At 43.1% G+C, this 13,776-nt stretch overlaps 1 protein-coding gene across 7 annotated transcripts in view; it reads right to left on the bottom strand.

The window, feature by feature from the left end:
• CALD1 (caldesmon 1) overlaps window positions 1-13,776 on the bottom strand; it is a 181,419-nt gene that overhangs the window by 57,699 nt on the left and 109,944 nt on the right. The gene's annotated exons all lie outside the window — the stretch shown is intronic.

Below are 13,776 nucleotides of genomic sequence, written 5' to 3'. Positions count from 1 at the left end.
CCAAATAAAGAAGCATTTATTAACTAAATTAGCTATCAAGGGATGAATAATTTCCATAAACACAGAGGAAAAACATTAAGATTATAATTTCATTATTTGACATTGGAAGGGATACACGGTTTTTTGACTACCCGGAAGAGAATTTCACTTCTTGCATGCAGAAGAAATGAAGTGTAGACAATACCCATGTGTCTAGAAGTTGATTTTGGTTGAAAGCACAATTCCCTACTGTTAGGCTTAAAACAACTGAACTGAACCTTCCAATCAGAGAGGAAACCTGTCTGACCTGTTTCATATATATACTGTATTTTCTTTAAAGGTTTCAAAACATCAGAAAGAAAAAGAGCCTGGTCCTGACATCTGGGGGCTGGATGACACAATAGAGGATACATTCAGAACACTGGTTCTCAGCCTCGCTATGCATTAGAATCACCTGGGGGAGTTTTTAAAAATCCCTCTGCCCCGGGGCACCTGGGTGGCTCAGTTGGTTAAGCAGACAACTCTTGATTTTGGTTCAGGTCATGATCAGGTCCTGGAATTGAGCCCTGCAGAGCACGGAGCCTGCTTGAGATTCTCTTTCTCCTCCCTCTGTCCCTCCCCCTGCACTCTCTCTCTCTCTCTCTCAGATAAATAAATAAACCTTTAAAAAAAAAAATCCCTCTGCCCAAGCTGTGCCCCAGACCAATAAAATCAGACCCGCTGGGGTTATTATCCAGGCATTAAAGCTCCCCAAGTGAGTCCAGTGTACAACCACATTGAGAAACACTGATTCATTATGGTCGACTTAGGGAGAGTTTGGGCCAGTTGCAGTTATGTGAAAAGGTAGTGTAGAGCCATTCAGAAAACAGGAGTGGAGAGAGAAGCCACCGGCAAGTATTTAGAGATCAGAGAGGAAACAGATGGTGCCACTTGCCCTTATGATCCTAATGCCAAGTTCTTTTTGTTTCTTTTATTTTTTAAATTGAGGTGTATCAGTATTTATAAGCAAAAAGTAGGTGTTACTTAATATTATGCACGGAAATTTTTTTACACTTATTCAACACTGGCTAAATACCCTGAGTGGCATATTCCTTGTTCTCCCCGTTGACCAAATTTGATGGAGTCTGATCCCACCCTTCATTGGCTGGTGGCAGTCCCTTGGAGGAGCAGGCCTGGCAGCTGGGAACAGTTCACTTCTCATGATAAAAACATGACATAACCCCCAACTCCTATTTCTTCCCTATCATGGATGATCTGTGTCAGGATGATGTTCTTAAAACTCAGCTCAGGATCTGTGAGGAAACAATTCTTACAGTCTGTTACGGAATTCGAACAGCAAAAAGAGAAGACCTCGGTCGGGAGCCAGCCCAACCAAAGGGTACCTGCCAAACCACACCTTATCCTCCTCAATCAGCAAAAATATCCTCCACCGCCTGACTCCTCTTACCTCAGCAACAGGAGCATGTTCATTCCCTTATTAGGACACTGGCAGTGGCCAGAGAGCCGCTCATGTCTGAGGCCCAGGAGCGGCTTCTAGAACATGTGCACTTCATCAAAAACCAAAAGAGGATAACAGGCACCAAGGGAGGGGACTGGAAAAATTAAATCCTCGCTGTATGGGAGGAGAATCCATCTTGGTAGGCCACAATTATGGTTTTGGATTAAAAAAAAAATTTTTTTTTAAAGGCCAAACCAAAAAAACCACAATCCTAATATTTTTTTTAATGCATTTTTTTCGAAGGCTGTTTTTGAAACTTAGAAATGCAGTCAAAGAAATTTTAAGTTGAAAGCTTCCAGGGAGCTGAATATTTATCATCAGTGAGTACCTGGTCTTAACCTTCGAGAAGGGTTGCCCCAGTTCTAGAGCATCCATCTGAACCTAGAGGTGTCATTTGCCTTTTTTTTTTTTTAACCTGGAGCAAAAGCGAAGTCCTGTTCCTCTTGTCTTCCTGCTTCTCCTCTCACCTGCCCACAGAGATGCCCTCTCCTTGCTCTGACCCTCACCCTACCTTACTACCTTCCTCCTTTTGTCACAATGTACCACCATCCAAAGTAGGCTTTGTCTATGGTATTAGTGCAAGTGGGAAGGGCTTCCTGTCAAAACGAGACATTGCCCTGTTATAATCTGTGTCAGCAGGGCTGTCCTGTTAATCCATCCTGTTTAGTAGCGAAGCTGTTTTCGGAGCCAACTCATGAACTCAGATCTATCCAAGCAATAATGGATTACAATTCTAACTTTTTGTAATTTACAAAACACCTCCATCATGTGCATGTTCTGATGATCTTTACAATATCAGTGAGATAGACACTATTATCTTTTCACTTCACAGTTGAGGAAATAGGCTTGGTGGTGCTGAGTGATTGCCTTCAGAGCTAGGACAACACCATAAATTGGGGCTTTTCTGACTGGTGCTCTTTCTCTGTCTCAAAGATGCCATAATATCGTGGTGTTCTGCTCAGATGAGTTGCTCTGAAGCCTGCCAGAGAGAACTGAAGTCCTCAAGTTCCCCCAGGGACCTCTACACAAAGGGTGTTCAGGCCCCTGGGAGATTGTAGGAGGCCCCAGGATCATGTCACCCCCCTGGGGCTAGGTTGCTGCTAACAACTAACTCTGCTAAATTTGACTCCTTGTTAAAGCTGTAGGTAACACTTCTAAGGCTAAAAAGGCAAACACAACAGCCATTGTCTATTTAAAAACAAACAGTAACATGGGTGATTAAAAAAAAAAAAAAGAGGGGGATGTACTAGACCAGCCAACCTTGACTTTGAAAGAGTGAAGCTAACAAATTGTTTAAAAGGACGAGGAAGCTTATTTAAGGGTGATAACTCCCATCTGTGCAGGCCTTAGTAGGTGCCAGGCAATGGACGGGATGCGTTTCATCTAATCCTTACAATAACACTGAGGAGACACGATTACTTGTATTTTACAGTCTAGATGAGCAGAGCCGACACAGAGGAGTCAAATCACTTTTTCAAGAGTAACACACATTGGATTTTAGCTACCTTCTGGCTGAGCCCAAGGTTTGGGTTCCTCGCACCACTACAACTTACCACATTCCATTTCAATTCTCTGACTGTGACAAGACAGGGTTTAGAAGTTAAGATACGGAGAAGTTCAAAATCGTTGGACAGTTTATTTGCTTTTAATTGGCATAAGAAAGTCATGTGCTATTAATCACAAAGAAGTGAGAGGTGTTGCTAGTTTTCGGAAGTCCAGGTCTCTCACTACCTCTTTGTGGGCCTTCGCGTCCTGGGCTGGTTATTTAAGGGAAAGAGCCATGGATGATCCCAGACCCGTGGAGACCATCCGTCTCACCCTCCCCGGCCCTGCTTTGCCAGGAGGACACTTGCTCATCAAGCAGGATCTGATGTCATATTACAGTTGCTGCCAGATTCTCCCACGCAGACCAGAGGTTAGAGCTGTGAGAGCACAGGCAGGGAACAACATCCGTTAAGTGTTAAGCTGGAGAGAGCAAGGGAACCACCAGGCGCCACTCAGCCAGGGGCCAGGGCCCAGTCGTTACACACATCCAGGCGGGGAGACGGCGGCCGGGCCAGGGAATCAACCTCTCTGGCCTCATTTTCATCTGTAAAATGGGAGGTAGTGGCACTTAATTTGTAGTACTGGTGAAGGATTAAATGAACTGCTATTTGTAAAGTACTCACAGCAGTGCTTGGCACATGGTAGGTACTTGATGAGTGTTAACCATTTTTATTAACTTACTGTTATCACTATCCTCCTCATCATATGGGATCTAGGTTCTGTGCTTGTATGTTTTCCAAAGCATGCTGCTGTTTCCAAGCATGAAGGGGATAACTCGGCAGAAAGGTTTTTCTAACTCGAGAAACTTAAACTCCTTTTCATTGCACATAGTGACACAAGAGAAGGCTCAGAAATGCAGAATAAATGCAGGGGAAGATTCTAATCTTCCATTGGTATTCCCTTATTCCTCCGCCGTTGAATACCTTTTCTCTGGCTTTCTATTTTGAGGAGAAGACGGTGGAGGGGGAGAGTTGTGGTGAAAAATGTCCAATAAATGGAATGCCTTTTATCTCTCATTTTCTCTGTTTGCTCTCATAATCCATGTCACTTCTCATTAAAATGTAGATGGAAATTTATCATCAGACAGCTTTATCTTCCCATGCCAGAAAATGCACGTGTCCTACTGGAAAAGGATAATCCCCTTCTCTATTCATCTTTGGGGCTGGCTTAACACCCAACCTTAGTGAAGAATTGATGGTTCAGAGCTCTATGTGTGGAGGTTGGTTCTGACTTTCACTGGAATGGCTTTAGACAGACAGCCTATCAGCGGAGGACCCAGATGTCCCCACTGCCCCAATATCCTTCAGCCAGCTGGCGTTTTAACTGTCCTGGAAAATTATTCCATGCATTGTTTATGAATTAAACTAGGAAATGTCATGTTAAACTATTTTTAAATCTTCCAGTACTTGCTATGGGTTGAACTGTGTTCTCTAAAAATGATATGTCGACGACCTACCTCCCTCATACCTCAAAATGTGATCTTATGGAGAAATAAGGCCTCTACAGAGGTAGTCAGGTTATGATGAGGTCACTGGGGTGGCCCTTACCCAATCTGACAGGTGTCCCTATAAAAGGGGTAAATTTGGACACAGAAAAGGACATTCATGGAGGGTAGACTATGCATAGAAAGACAGAACGTCATGTGAAGGCAGAGATTAGACTAATTAATCTACACACCAAGGGCTGCCAAAGATTGCCAGCAAACCACCAGGAGAGAGGCCTGAAACAGAGTCTCCCTCACAGCCCTCAGAAGGAAACCCTGCCTGTTCTGCTAAGCTACCCAGTATGTGCTAGTTTGCTATGGCAGCCCTTAGAAATTAATATGGTATTCGATTTAAGGATTGAATGGTTCTACTTTGTTAGTAAATTTTTTTTCACAATTTCCAGCATTTTCTACTGTTTATTTAGGTGCGTGGTTCATTACATTGGGCCAGCAGTCCATCTGATTTCTTAAAACACCTTCTATTGTAACTTGTAAATTTATCCTCTTATATGCTCAGTTTTCACCTTTGCTCTTCTGGTATCTGAGGATCTTGGTTAGGGATTTACCTGTAGCTCTGAGGTGGGCTTGTGAAACTGGCCTTCTTGGGCTCCCCGGGGCAACTGGGTGACTGGGCCTCATTCCCTGGGTGGGGGGAATATTTTACAACATCTTCAGATCCAGGAGAGGCAGACTCATACCACTTCCCTGGGTCAAGTATGATGTTTAAGTAAGGTCAGAAATTTTAAAAATGGATACAGGGGAGGGAGGGAAAGTGGAAGATAAATCTTTCCGATTATCCTAACTCCCTATGGACCTGGCACGGTTCAATCTATGACTTCAGGGCTGTTTCTGTGGGGATGAGAAGAGGCTGTACACACTTCCTGGCTGCCCTTCACTTAGGTGAAAATGAGAGCTCCCTCCTAGGCTTGAGTCTGGGGGGCTTTTGCCCCCTTGTGATCAGGAAGTGTTCACTACTCAGCTAATAGCAGAATACCACTGTCACGTTAGGCCTTGACAGGATGCTTTAATTTGCCAACTTCTGGAAACCTGCAAACTTTAAAATGTAGAAGTTAATGGCCAGGTCTGTTGCATTCCCACTTCTAGGAAGTCTGTATACTCACACTACGGGTTGAATTGTGCGCCCGCTCCAAATATATGTTGAAGTTCTAACCCCCAGTACCTCAGGATGTGACCTTATTTGGAAATAATACTTTTACAGACGTGTCAAGTTAATGTGAGTTCATTAGGGTGAGCCCTAATCTGTCTGGCATTCTCATAAAAAGGGGGACATTTGGACACAGGGACAGATGCAGAGGGAAGATGATGTGAAAAGAAACAGGGAGAATGTCACATGAAGTAACAGAAGCATCAGGGCTATGCTGCCACAAAACAAGAAACATCTGGGGCTACCGGAATCTGGAAGAGGCAAGGAAGGATTCTCCCTCTACAGGATTCAGAGGGAGCATGGCCCTGCAGACACCTTAACTTCAGACTTCTAGCCTCCAGAACTGAGACAATTAGGTTCTGTTGTGCGAAGCCACCCAGTTTGTGGTACTTTGTTATGGCAGTCCTAGGACATAATACAACTCATCACCGCCTCTCATGTTTTTGTGATTATCCAGAAGCTACCTCAGATTCATCCCCTTGGCACCAAGTTCATCCTGATAATGATCACTGTTAATCACCCCCCCACACACACACACACAACTTTGTGAACACTTACTAAGTGCCAGGCACCGTGCCAGGCACATTTTACATATGGTTTCCTCTTCTTGTACATGAAAAACTGAAAAAGTCAGCAAGATTAAGTAATTTGCTCAAGGGCACACAGTTAATAAGATGACGCAATGAGAATCTGAATCCAAGTTTATCTGGATTGCGAAGTCAATATTCTTCATTTATACTTGTCCTCAGTTGTGAGGATCACTTAGAGACTGGTGGCATTCAAATCTCTGGCCAACAGATCCCTACTTCTTACTACATCCTCCTTTATAATGTGTCTGGTTTAGGCCAAGTCGGAAAAGTAGTAATTCGGTATTTTGCCCCAAAAGTCCACTTTTAACAAGTTTCCTTTAACTTCAGAGTTATCCAAAGTATAGCAGTATGGGTTATCATTTTTTAAAAAGATTTACTTATTTATTTGAGAAACAGAGTGAAAGCGCGCGCATGCGCGTGGGGGGAGGGGCAGGGAGCAAGAACCTTCAAGCTGACTCCCCACTGAGCGCTGAGCCCAAGGTGGGGCTCAGTTTCAAGACCCCTGAGATCATGACTTGAGCCAAAACCAAGCGTCAGATGCTTAACCAACTGAGCCACCCAGGTGCGCCTGGGTTATCATCTTTAAGTAGTAAATGGAACGACTAAAATCTGAGATGAAGAGTTCCTCTAATATTTCTGGAGTTAGATGGATGTTTTAGTGAATACATGTCAATCACAAAACGAATTCAGCTGCCTTTTGCCCCAGCATCAGTAGTTCTGTTGGCATAAGATATCAAGCTGCCCCTCTTCCGGGGGCTTTAGGAATGGGGTGCTCAGAGGGAAGGGAGTTTGCATAGCTGGTTCTTTTACTTTTCACTAAGCCTGCAAGGCACATATTTTGTATGCTTTTTTTTTTTTTAACAGATGAAGAAACTTAGACATAGTGAAACTAAGTGACCTTCTCAAGGTCACACACTTGGTAATGAGTAAGGTCTAAACACAGATATGGGAGTCAGGATATCTGGCTCTTAATTTCTCATCTGTCAAGAATTTGCGCTGTGCAAGCTGGGTCTGCCCAGTAGAAGGAGTGCTGAGACCCCTTCCCCAACCAGCAGTGGCTCTGCGCTCCAGAAAATTTAGCTGCCAGATGACAGAGGTGAGCAACAGGTTCCTCTTTAAAGCCATCCCTTCTTCTCCAAAGGTTCAGTATGCCTCAGCATACAGCCCTGGTCCTCACCTGTTTATTAAAATGTGAACACAGTCTTTTTCAATTCAGTGCTTAAGCATATCACACCAATCTATTACATAGCTATGGGGAGTATTTATGCAGAAGCTACAAAGGTCATGATATTAGCTTAAAGCTAGCTTTAAAAAGTTCCTTAAATTTTATGCACTTTATGTATTTTTTCTCTGGAAAACACAGGGTAGTTAGGAGCTGTGGCTTCTTGCTGATCTGTGTAAAGAATGTTTTCACTCTTTAGAGAGTAAAAGTGTCAAATTTATTTCCTCTTTGGAGTGAATATAGTCCTTATTATATTACTATTTTATTTTCCCTCTGTTACGTACAAAGTGAAAGAGAGGGCATTTTGGAGAATTGAATTCTAGAAAAAGTGAGTGTAGAGATTCCTTGTAAGGATCAGAAAGCAGTCATGGAGAGGTAAAGAAAAGAAATGGATAGCTAATGGGACGGGATGAGCCAGCATGTAAGGGGCAACTAAGAGGAATTCACCAGCATAGAAAATATCAGACTAGAATACCAGGCTCTAAACAGGAATATCACAACTTAACAGACATATTCTAATCAATGTCTGTGTGAGATGAGGTTTACAATAAAGTTATAAAGAAAAAGGTAAAGATCAATGAGAAAAGTACCATATTTTCTCTAAAAGAAAATTATCTCCTTTGTTGGTTACTTTTGTTTAATGTCTGTTGTCTTTAATAAAAAAAAAAAAAGCAGTCTTAAAAACAGTAGAAATTAGTGTTTATAAATCCGGCAGGCTGGAGCTGACCCTATCTGGCAAAGCCCATAAATGGGCTCATGAGTTAAAAGCTCACTGACCACCAGTTGCTTCCTTGGTTTTATAACCAGAAAAAAGTATTTAATGGCAGAGGAGGGAGGATGACCCAGCTGAGCTCCTAAATACAAACCTAGTTACAACATCACAAATGCCGCTCTGAGATTTTCATTTATGAAATTGCATAATATTATAGTCCATGCAAGGATCTTTTTCCAAATCTATAAAGAACAAACGGTCCCTCTAAGTTGTTCCTCTGATATTAAATTTTAATTGGGAAAAACAAGGCTATTCAACAATAACTTGCATTTGCTTTGTACTTAATGTTTTCCGTATACTTTAATGCACGTCACTGTACTGGATGGCCTTGCCATCCTGCAAGTCACACACAGCAAGCATGCCCATCTCCATTTTACAGCCACGTTGGCAGCAACTTGCAGCGGCTTCCTTGAGATCACAGTGCTGGTCACTGAAGGAGCCAGACCAGAACCCAGACCCTCTGATCTCCCTCTGAGAAGCCCCTCCTTGAGCCTCTGGGCTGACTCCTGCAGCAGGCAGCCGGATGGCCACTAGGCTGACAGAGCTTCCTAAGCTGCTCCAAAGGCAGCCAGACATACCAAGACCACGTGATAGGTTCAGTGGTTTTCGAACTTCAGTCTGTGACTCATTTGCAGCTTCTGAAATCTATTTAATGGGTCATGACCAGCATTTTTAAAGGAAATTAAAAAGTACAGAAAATATTAGAAGGCAGGAAACTCAGTCACTATCTTGAAAAGAGGTGCGCTCTCATGTTCACTGGAGCATCATTCACAATAGCCAAGGTATGGAAACAACCTAAATGTCTGTTGATGGAGGAATGGATAAAGAAAATGTGATATAAGAATATTATTCAGCCTTAAAAAGGAAGGAAATCTTGCCCTTTGCAACAACATGGATGAGCCTGGAAGGCATTATGCTGAGTGAAATAAACCAGACAGAGGAAAACAAATATTGTATGGAATCACTTATATGTGGAATTAGAGAGAAAAAACAGGTCAAACTAGAATGGTGGTTGCCAGGGGTCGGATGGTGGGGGAAATAGGGAAAGGCTGGTAAAAGGGTACACACTTTCAGTTATATTATAAGATGAATAAGGTCTGAGGATCTAACCTATAACATGGTGACTATAGCGGATAATACTGTATTGTAGAACCGAAATTTGCTGAGAAAGTAGAACTTAAGTGTTCTCACCAAAAAAGAAAGAAGAAAAAAAAAGGGGGGGAGGCTGGGTGGCTCAGTTGGGTAAGCGACTGCCTTCGGCTCAGGTCATGATTCTGGAGTCCCGGGATCGAGTCCCGCATCGGGCTCCCTGCTCGGCAGGGAGTCTGCTTCTCCCTCTGACTCCCCCCTCTCATGCTCTCTCTCTCTACCTCATTCTCTCTCTCAAATAAATAAATAAAATCTTTAAAAAAAAGGTAAATATGGGAGGTGATGCACATGTTAATTCACTTGATGGGGGAATCTTTTATGATGTATATGTCTATCAAATCACCACACTGTATGTACACTTTGAAGATATTACAACTTTATCTGCCAATTATACCTCAATAAAGTTGAAAACAAGAGAAATCTGCAGTACAACTTAAAAGAAAAGAGAAATATATGTTCACCTGGGTGGCTCGGTCGGTTAAGCATCTGACACTCGATTTTGGCTCAGGTTGTGATTTCAGAGTCCTGAGATCGAGGCCCACCTCGGGCTCCACACTCAGTGTGGAGTCTGCTTGAGATTGTCTCTCTCTCCCCCTCTGCCTGTCCCCCCACTCACACTCTCTCTCTCAAATAAATCAATCTTAAAAAAAAAGAAATATCCAAGGGCATTGTACATAGTAAGAGTGCGCACTGTTCTGTAAACTATTTGTTTCAAATACATTTATGTGTGTGTATATACATATGATACTGAGTCACAAAATGAACTTAAGTTTATTGTACTTAAGTTACCTTAGGTGTAAGTTAAAAGAAACTTGTATTTCTTTCAGATGGTCACAAGAAAAAAGGAAAGAGGAAAACACTAATGTAGCTAAGCTGGTCAGGTGGCCAGACTGCTCTGCCAGGAGCCACAGCCCTGAGCGGACCAGGGAATCCGTGCGTTGTGTGGGGCGGGAGGGCTGAGAAAAGTTTCCTACAGTCCTGCAGTGGGTGAGAGGTTAAAAGACTACATCATCGTGAAGCCAGAACCTGTGTTTTGTCCTTTTTTATGTTCTTAGCGCTTGGTCCAGCACCACTAACTGGCACAGAAAACCTTCAATGAATATTTGTTGAATGAATGCATGGAAATGAGTCAGGTTTACAGATTTTTAAAGGCTCCTCTTAAAAATTCAATTAGGCTTGGAAATGAATCCAAGCAGTCCTACATTTACGAAAAGCTTGTTTCCAAACCTTAATTTGCAAATTGGTTTTTGGAACTTCAAACATCATTATACATGGCAGTTGGGAACTCGGGCCAGCCCACAACCACCTTTTTAAGCCCAAGATGTATCTGAAGCTAATACTGAGAAGCAAGGCTGCGTTTCCATGGGAAAAACGCATCCTCATCATTACGGTTAGGAATGCCAGGAGCAAATGAGCCTCCAGATGGCAGAGGAGCACCTCCCCTGACCCCAGTCCTCTTACTGCAGTTGGACCTGCCTCTGCAAAGCCGTTTTTGATGGGCTGGGAGGCATGTGAGAAGCAGCATAAAGTGAGACTCATTTCCTATATAATTTCTTATGTTTTTTGGATTCCACGGTTTTAAACTTTATATCCCCTTCCACATTTGTTACAAAATGTGACATAAGAACAAAACCTTTTCATTGTCAGGATATATAAAAGTGTACTTCTTTATGAGAAACATAACTCTTAATGGACTAAAGCATGAATATTTACAAGAAACATGAAATTCTGACTTAAGGAGACTTCATGAGGGCTTTGGGGAAATGAGAAAAGTAGCAGTGAAAATATTAGATCGCAAATGACAGTATCTCTCAATAATCCCACCAGGAATAGATTACACAACACCGTGAAATCTAAATAACTGAGAGGCCATTCACACCTGCCCTGAAGATAACATGGCTCTGTGCAGGTCTTGGCATTCAGGAATTTCAATGTGCCTCATTAAAAAAAAAAAAAAAATACTTGTTCTGTATTTGCTCTGTAGGCAATGAAACTCAGATAAATTATCTGATGCAAATGCAAAGGAATTTAAAAATCATTCTGTTGGGCACCTGTTTAGGCATTTAACCTAATACTTCTCCTAAAGCAGGAAGTGCAGAAGCTTCCTGTGTTCAAAGGAATCAAAAGGAAAAGTGTGAACTTGGATAAACTGAGTTTGGTTTACCCAATAATAGGACATTTAAGTTTGTTGCTTTTTTTTTGTTTGTTTTTTTTTTTTGCATCAGCACCACACTGGAACCTTAAGATTCAAAGATTCAAAATAGTTCCGGCCCGTAAATAAATTGCTACCTATTGTGGGGAGGACAGGCGTGCTCACCCCTAACTTTAGTACAAGGCTAATCATAGAAGGTTGGACATAACTTACTAGCATAGAGAGAAAACAGAACTGAGGAAGGTTTGTGGAGGAAGGTACTATTTGACTGGGGCCTTGAATGACAGGAGGGAAGCAGTCAGAAGCAGGGGAGGCAGACCTCCTCATGCCCACCCCACTCCCATCACTTCTCCACCCCACCTCACCCTACCCCCTCTAAAACTTCGCTGGAATCCCACATTTCCATGGAATAGTTCAGGAAACCCTAATCTTGTTTAAGGCCTTTATTCCAGAGGAGGGGACCGAGGCGCATGGAGTGTTCCCGTGTAGGGAACAGAGTGAACCAAGGCATGGAGGTGGCCTGCACTCGATGAATTTGGGGAACAGTGAGTGGTCTGACAAAATGACAAGGGATACTGAGGCAGAGTGTAGAGACCTTTTTTTTTTTAAGGCTTTATTTATTTATTTGACAGACAGAGAAAGAGCACAAGTAGGAAAGGCGGCAGGCAGAGGCAGAGGGAGAAGCAGGCTCCCCGCGGAGCAGGGAACCCCACCCGGGGCTCGATCCCAGGACCTGGGATCATGACCTGAGCCAAAGGCAGACGCTTAAAGACTGAGCCACGCAGGCGCCCCAGATTGTAGAGAACTTTGAATGCAACATTAAGGAGAAGGGGTTCCATCCTCAAAGGCGGTTGGAAGAGAAGGGAGCGGACAGGATCAGAAAGGGAGAGAGACGGAGGCCAGGATGCGATGAGAGGCAATTATAATGGTCCATGTGAAAGGCAGTAACTGTTGAGATTCAGGAAATGATGGAGGGGGAGTGAGAGAGATATGGAGAAAGTAAACTGACAGAACCACAGGCACGATGGAGTGGGAAAAGCCAGAACCTAGGGGTTGAGAGAGAAACACAGGACACTCGTGTGTGTGCAGACACACAGATGGGACTCTTTCCCAGCATCCCAGGCTCTGATGTTGGCCAGCTGTGTAACACTGGGCAAACCCTTCCCTACTGTGTGCATCACTTTCCTCATCTGAAATAAAGGAATTAAACAAGACCAGCAGTTTCCGAACTGTACCATGGAGATCCAGGATTCCAAGGAAGTTTTGGTGGAGTGGGCAGAGTGGGGTGGGGTAGAGAAAAGATAGGGAGTGGAGTGGAGGTAAGCAATGGGGCATGATCTGGGAGTGTCATAGGGGTGAGGAGCTCTAGAGCCAAACCCACCCATTCAACCAGAACATCTCCTTTACGTAACAGAATTCCTTGTAACAATAAATTTACTAAAAAACAAACAAACAAAAAACCCAAAACAACTAGTTTGATAACCACTGGCCTATACAGATAACCTCTAAAACCCCTTGGAGCTCTCACACTTGAGTGATCACACTTACAGAAAGGGGTGATCCAAGAGATCTACTAATGTGGTGGAGGTAGATCTCGTTTTTAGGACCCCATTGAGTCCCTCTGTTTATTTGATTAACTGTTGCACAAATGCTGGAACAACTGGAACAATTGTCATGCTGAATCGCTGCCAAAACTCTCAAAAATGGGAAAGATTTACTGAAAGGCCATTTGGTATTCTCACTCTTGTGCGGTACCTTTTCCCAAGACCCAGTCAGTTTTCCAAACCTCATAAACACCAGCATGAAAAGGGCTCTTGCCTGCAACTACAAAGACATTAGCTTCGATACTGACTGTTGTCTGGCTTTGGGTAAGAGTTACCCCTCTGGGTTTCACCTCCTTGTCTATAGAATGAGAACATCGCAGCAAACAATCCTAGAGGCCCCTTGTAGCTTTAACATTCCAGGGTTTCATGATCCTAAACCTTGGAGCCTGTTATCTGAACAATTCCCTGATCAATTGCATGTGCTCTCAATCTTGTTTGGTCACAGTCAGATGGTCAGTATATTAAGGGCTTTGGGCTGTTGACTTTAAGGATTGGGCAATGTGTGCTTTAGCCAAAATCTCTGATTCCTGCAAATGGATCATTCTGAGCAAAGGGCTCAGGTCTAAATTAACAGCAGATCTTTAGAAACACAATACTTCGTGGATCAGTATTTGCAG

This window comes from Callorhinus ursinus, unplaced genomic scaffold, assembly GCF_003265705.2.
Source record: "Callorhinus ursinus isolate GAN/ISIS: 27379988/994484 unplaced genomic scaffold, GSC_fseal_2.0 scaffold12, whole genome shotgun sequence".
Taxonomy (NCBI): Eukaryota; Metazoa; Chordata; class Mammalia; order Carnivora; family Otariidae; genus Callorhinus; species Callorhinus ursinus.
The sequence above is the reverse complement of the archived record's forward strand: the minus strand, read 5'-3'. Positions and strand labels throughout refer to the sequence as shown.